The sequence below is a fragment of the Convolutriloba macropyga genome, chromosome 1 (assembly GCF_964194025.1).
Source record: "Convolutriloba macropyga chromosome 1, txConMacr16.3, whole genome shotgun sequence".
In the NCBI taxonomy this organism is placed as follows: Eukaryota; Metazoa; Xenacoelomorpha; order Acoela; family Convolutidae; genus Convolutriloba; species Convolutriloba macropyga.
Window position 1 is genome coordinate 30,496,702 of NC_134468.1, and position 7,097 is coordinate 30,503,798.

The following is a 7,097-nucleotide window of genomic DNA, read 5'->3' on the forward strand; positions in this document are numbered from 1 at the left end:
TTCGAAAAGGATGATAGAATTAGCCGGCCATCAACTGTTTAAGCAGTACCTATGAAATCATTAAAAATAGCTTCTGAATTTCTGCATAGCAATCAAATTTTTCACAAACCGGGTTGAGAACTGATTGTTAACTTGTAGGAACTTGCAAGTCTCTTGAAAAAGGATGGTTAACTTGTAAGCCCCAGCTGCTATCAACTAAACTTCTGTTTCCATCAAAAATATTCTAATTTAGTTATATTTTGCAATTACTCTTCATTTTAAAAAGCTCACGGTTACGTAAATGATTTTCTCATTCTTTGGGTCACTAGTTTTTCAGATAACTCGACTCTGTGAAACTGTTATGGTTAGCCTATGAAGCGACTGTAGCCAGTCAGGTATTTCTTCCTAAAAAATACAGTCTGGCCAGAAGCAGAGCAAGTTTTGTCTGCGCCCAAGCGTTTTCAAGGAAACCTGAGCACTGACAGTTTTATCAGATTTTTTAGAAAAAGAAGAGCCTTATGCATTTTTAAACGTAATAAGTACTTAAAAAATGGAAACTTTTTAAATAATCAATTTACTATTAAATTTTGTCATAACGGAAACTTTCTCGTAAAATAGGTGTAGCTGCGAAGACTTGACCAATTACAATGTATATTTGTATGCAAGCTCGACAGGTACCGATGACGCCATTCTCTCTCTCTCTCTCTCTCTCTCTCTCTCTCTCTCTCTCTCTCTTTCTTTCTCTCTCTCTCTCTCTCTCTCTCTTATCTCTCTTCTATCTCTATCTCAAAGTAGCACTTTTAATTGTATTTTCAAGAGGCGGCGCACAACTATCTTTTTTCAATTGAAACGACTGGTTGCTCCCAGACACTTGACAATCGTTTTATGAAAAAAAAAACACTTGAAAAACATATATTTATTGAGCCAATCTTCTGAAATACAATTATATGCAAAGCTCTACATAACAAAGTGTTTCAGTGAAAATAATTAAATCTTAAATCAAACCAGTCTAAATTTGTAGTTATTTTGCAGTCAAAATAGATTGTGAGAGTTTTGAGACGTGAGATACGAATTTTCCTTTTTGAGGAAAACAAGCGCAATGTCTATCCACCAAGAGAAGAAACGGTATTCAAGAGCATTCTTTCCCAGAAAAAGACAAAAACCGCTCCTTAGTGCTCTAAGGTAACAAAAAATACAAAACAGATTGCTAATTTTTCCCTTCAATTTTCAAAACGCTTCAAGCCCGAGAGTCTTTCTATTCTTGATACGACGAAAAGTGCAAAGCGCATTATTGAAAGTCTTTCAAAATTGCAAAGCGGATTAATTAGCCAACCTAAATTTTGTTTATAGAAAAAGATACATCTGAAGAGCAATTTATAAGGCTTTCTGGAAGTTGGGTTTAGAAGAGCCAAATTTTCTGGTGCCAAAAACTCAACTGGTGCACATTTATTTTGTCTGATTGTATGGAGAAAACGAGTACACTTATATGAGTTGATTGCTTGAATTTTTTGGGCGCTCGAAGTTTATGTTATAGAGTTTTTACTAATATCTATGTTTGCTGAAAGTTTTTTCACTGCACCTGACTATATTTTAAACATATCTTGTGTACTTCAAATACTTTTCATAAATGCCTCATCTATAGTTCATCTATGATTTGAAATTTCAAACAACTTGTTGTTTTTGGGATCTGGTTTTTGCGGTTTAGAATGTGATGATGACCTGATAATTATATTGATCTTATGTCTTGACTTTTAGGACCGTGAAAATTGAACAAGACAAGACGCGACTTTCATTCACTTACAGCGAGAACCGGTCACTTAAACATGATTATGACAACACTGAAAACACCGAACAGAAAAAATATATAAAATTTCCACAATGGCATCAGAAATACAACCGAAGTTATTAATTATCCGGAATTAGAGAACAGAATTGTCAGGCTTCCAAAAACATATCACAGCAAACCTTGAACCGGAACATAATGTCAAAAATGATACAGAAAGGACTATGCAGCAAAGGAAATTATTAGAAGGGGAAAATAAATTATCAGAGAGGCAACGTAAAATTTGAGCTGAACCAGACAATTCCAAGAAATGCGGGAAAATGCCATTAAAAGTTACTGTTGTCAACACAAAAAATACTTTCAAAACATATACAACTCAAAATACATAGAGAGTTACCTGCACACCAATTTTACCGACAAGAAACAAAGTGAAACAATGCAGTCCAAATGCATCAATTTGGTCGACATAGTGTTCAGACAAACTACAAAAAACAATTGAAAAAATAGGTGAACAGAGCTTGTGAACATTTCAAAGGAACGGAATGACAGAAACTGGAAAGCAAACAAAAAACGTTCAGATCCTAGAAAAGGAAAAATAAAAAGGCGGTTGTTACATCCTCAAGCTACCCGTAGTTACGGAATGATTATATACTCAATTTATCGTTTCATCTTTTTTCCTATATCTCGGCTCCATCAAAACGAACATAGCGCAGACTTAAGTAAGTTAGACATCCAGAGACTTCATTCAGGAGCCAAATTGCATAAGATATTTGATCAGAATTCGCTGAAACCAGGTTCTCTAAGAGCAAAACCCTACCGTATCTGGACCTCACAAAATGTCAACCGGAGTCTTAACACAAGCTACAAAATCCCCCATATTTTCTGACATGCCCGCAGAGGAAATGAAAAATGATTAAAAAAACATTACGGTAGCGTAGAATTTAAAATAACAAAACTAATAAGCACTTCGTTTAGACTTTTTAGAGAGGAACTAGATGCTCTTTAGTTCAAATTAAACTTAATAAAATATTTGAACCAGTACAGTAAATTAGAGCTGTAAGCCGACAATACAAAACAAAAAAGGAAAGTTGATGGAAATAGATGAGAAGATTCAGTATTAACAACAAGAAGAGGTTGGATTACATTTGTTCTTTAACTCACTACCCACAACTAGTCGTCGAAATTCACTAATCAGTCAACTGATAGAATATCAGATAATAGATTCCCTAACTTGTAAAATCGAAAACCAAAAAAAATTAAAAATTAAATTAAAAAAAAAGTTGTTGAAACAAACTTGTTAAAAAACGAAAGAAAACAAAAACAAAACACAAATTTCGACAAACAAACATGCAGACCTTCGAAAAATTTTCAAAGTGGAAAATCATAGAAGAAGGAACTGACAAATTACAAAAGGGGAGACAATTACAAAGACAATGACGGGCCAGGTAGAGCGAGAAAACGAAAACAAAACGACAACAACAGGACTAGAAGCTTCAAATTGAAGAACCAATGACATTTTCCGAAACTCAAAAAATGTCTTGCCTTTCCACGAGTTTTTTTCTAGCTGGATAAAGTATCCTGGAATTCTTAGCAAAACGTATTTGACAAAACTCAATATTCTAAAACTGGGGTCAAATGAAAAACATTGAGAGAAGTGACCCACAGAGCTTTATTGAAAGATAAGATAAAAATACAAAGACAATTGAATTTCCTCAATAAATAACTAAGCAAGGATATAATGGAAATACTTTTTAAAAAACAGATTCAACCAACCTTAACTTACGGAGGAATCTACAACAAAGGGCTTAATTCCAAGTTTTGCAGCAATACATGTTGGAAATTTTCACAGCAACTGCAAGTTTTGCAGCACTACAGAGAAAATTCTCCGAATCTGTCATTTTTCAACCGGCGAAAATGCAGATTCAAATGATTCTTTCAAATAACCAAATAAACTATTGTACCCAATTAATTCTGTGAACAAATATTCAGCAAACTTTCAGCGAACAAAATCAGAAATTTCGAAAGACAAGAGTTAACCAAAACAGAAAAAGTGAAATCGACATCTCAGCGGTGATTTCGCTGAAACCCCGCGACATCAAATTTCATTCTTTTTTACTGGAAGTATGGGACAAAAGAAGAGATGAAGAGAGAAAGAAAACGATTTGAAAACCTGATTCGAAAACTGTTCCACACTAAGCATTTTATATATATTTTTAAATAAATATAATTGATGTTATGTTCACCTACTGCGTACCCCCTTTCAGTTACATCAAAAATTGCGCAAGAAGAGTTAAATTTCGTACAAATTTTTACCAATTTAGCCTACATGTTGATAAAACTTTTCCAATTTGATTTTTGAAAGAGGTATTTGAGATCTGTCATAATTCGTTAATGATTCATGAATTTTTGAGAAAGAATTTTTCATGAACTTAAGAAGATAACTCAAATTGAACATCAAAAAAATTAAGAAATTTTTTTACAAACAGTTTGATCAGAAGAAAAAACTGACTAGAATCTGACCAAAGAAAACTGGTTGTTAATTACTGGTTGTGACTTACTTGGACACCTTTGTAATTTGATCAAAGAAAACCGTTTTTGTGATTAATTTCAGCTTGATCAAATGTTCAATTTTATTCGTATGTGAAAGGTAAGAATTTTGGCAAATTTTTATTCACGTGCAATGTTCTGACTACTGTTTCATTTTTCCCCTTTAATTTTTCTGAACTCAATAGGATTGCCGTATAAAAGTATTAAATAAGTTTCATGAATTCATAATTGTATTTATATGAATCCGTTACTGGTATTCTAAGCTCTTTCTGACGTAAACACCATTTCTTGTAAGAATATTAGCAAGCATTTTCACACTTTCCTCATTTAATGTTTTTTGTCGTGTTTTTTCTGAGCATTAACAATAGCGGCTCTTGCATTTTTTTAAAGTTTCAATTAGCAATTAGCAGTCAATGGTTTCAGTTACTTCGAAACCTGTTTTTTACTTCAATTTTTTTTTGAAAATTAATGAAGTTGTGTGCATCTATTGTTCTTGATTTATTGCTACGTTATCATGTTTTATTCGATGCAAGTGTTTTTCACTTTATTAAGGACACAGTTTTTGTGTTCTTTTTATGTTTCCTGTTAAATTCGACAGCCTTTGTTTAGAACGCTAATTCTCAAAAAAAGAGACTTTAAACAACCAGGATGTTGTTTTTTGGAACTTTTGTTCTCGAGCGTATCATTCAAAATCAGTGTTTCATGTTAATATATATTATCTTTTGTTTCAACACTTTTGCATAGACTTAACTGTTGTAATGACTATGATAATTAATATGTCCAAAAAAATTGTTAAATTTTGAACTTTAGTTCAAAATTTAACAATTTTTTTGGACATATTAATTATCAAAGTCATTAAAACAGTTAAATATAACGGCAAAGTTTTGACGGATATGTTATTTTTGTCTGAATTTCAATCACGCAGTAACAGTCCTTTATTTGTAGATAGCTTGTTCTGTTTAATGAGTGCAATGTTTGCTAGTATTGCACAAATTTCGACGCTATTTTTTTCAAAAAATATCTTATTGCGACTGCTATTCCTCGCTCTCATTTGATTTACCATATCTACCTTGCCCTTGCTTATTTTCTAACCCATTAGTGTGTACTTTTTGTGGCCCTAGTTTTATCAGATTCTCATGAAAATTTCCTCTAAACTAATATCACAACACCAGATGTCTAAGATGAGAAGTGCGTTTTTGGGATGTTTTGTTTCTTATAAATTGTAAAGTTTCAACTGCTCCATCAAAAAATGCTTCTTTCAATCAGAGCAACATCTTGTTTGTTTCTTAATTATATTGAATTTAATTGAAGACTTATTTTGCATTAGCTGTTTTTCGTGAAACAGATGTTTAATTCATTCAACATTTGTTCAATTTTTTCAACAGGTTGCGGGGAATCTTTTTCACTTCCTTAGGCCAGTCTCCTTCTTTTATTTGAAAAAAAAATTCTCAGCAAGCAATGCTCAGGCAAGTAGAATTTCGCTGTCAGATAAACTTAAGCCATATTGAAAAAAATTAACTCATTATAACAAGACTAGAAACAAAAAAGGCGTTGTTTTAGAAATTCTGCTTTATCTTAAGTTTTTTTTTCATGTTCCTTTCTTTTATTGAAAAGCATAACTTTTTTCGTTTGTCAGACGGGCAATGTACTCGAACAGGTCTTTTTATACATTCTTTTCTTTAATTAGGAATATCCTGCCATAATTTTTGTCAAAGAGATTTTTTTGTTTTTCCTACAGTTGCTATTTCTTCACCATGATGCGCAGAGTCATTTTGTCATTTTTGCAACTCTCTTCAATTGTTTTCTTAAGCTTATTTAACAGAACGTTTCTCAATAATCAATTGGTAATATTTGAACCTTTTTGAAAATTTTGGCTTACGTTAATGCTTCTTTTATGAAACAAAATCAAAACGCTACAATTAAGCAGCTCTGCATAAACTTCACAAAACCCAAGGCAAAGCAAAAAGAAAGTTTCTGCTGTTTCTATTTTATGCTTTTGACACATTTTTATTTTATCAAGAAAAAGTAAGGTACCTAACGGTCAAATGAAAATAATTGTAATTTATACCAACTTTCTCTGGGAAAGCTAAAATCGTGCGTATCTGTTAAATGTTATAGATGAAGGCCGGATAAACTGATAAAGCACAATCCAAAACGTCATTGCCTTAAAAATTATCGCACTGTTTTTGTTGGAATCTAGGCAATATCGCTTTGATAAGAGTTTTCAAAAAATTTGATTGCAAATTTTTTATTGCTTTTCATGGAAAACTACTAAGTCTTTTTTGTTCCTCTTTAAATTGAGATAATTTTTTTCTTTTTTCTTCAAACTTGAGTTATGAAATTTTTTGCCGAAGCTTGCCAAAGCATAAAAACTATTGCTAAAGAGAACTTTTCTGCGGTATCGGTTTTGATATGGGAATATGAGGCATTGAAATCTTTCAAATTGGAATGTGGGGACATTCTGTGCCATGCACAGATTCATGCAAGCCCTCTTGATAACTCTTTCTTGCAATTGGAAGGGTTGTTTTTGTCTCGTCATAAATTTGTGCTCTAAAAACAAGCACTTCTCAGAACGACTGTAGCTAAAACTTATTCGCAGATATCAGCAGCATTAATTAAGATTTATAAAGAAATACTAGACTGATTAATAGATGCATAAGACGAATTTTCACACGAATAAAATTTTAAAAGTACTCAAACAGATTAAAACATTTTCAGTAAGAAGAATTGATACGCATGGTGACAAAAAACTTGAAGACAAATTATCAATTTTTCATTTGCAGTAGAT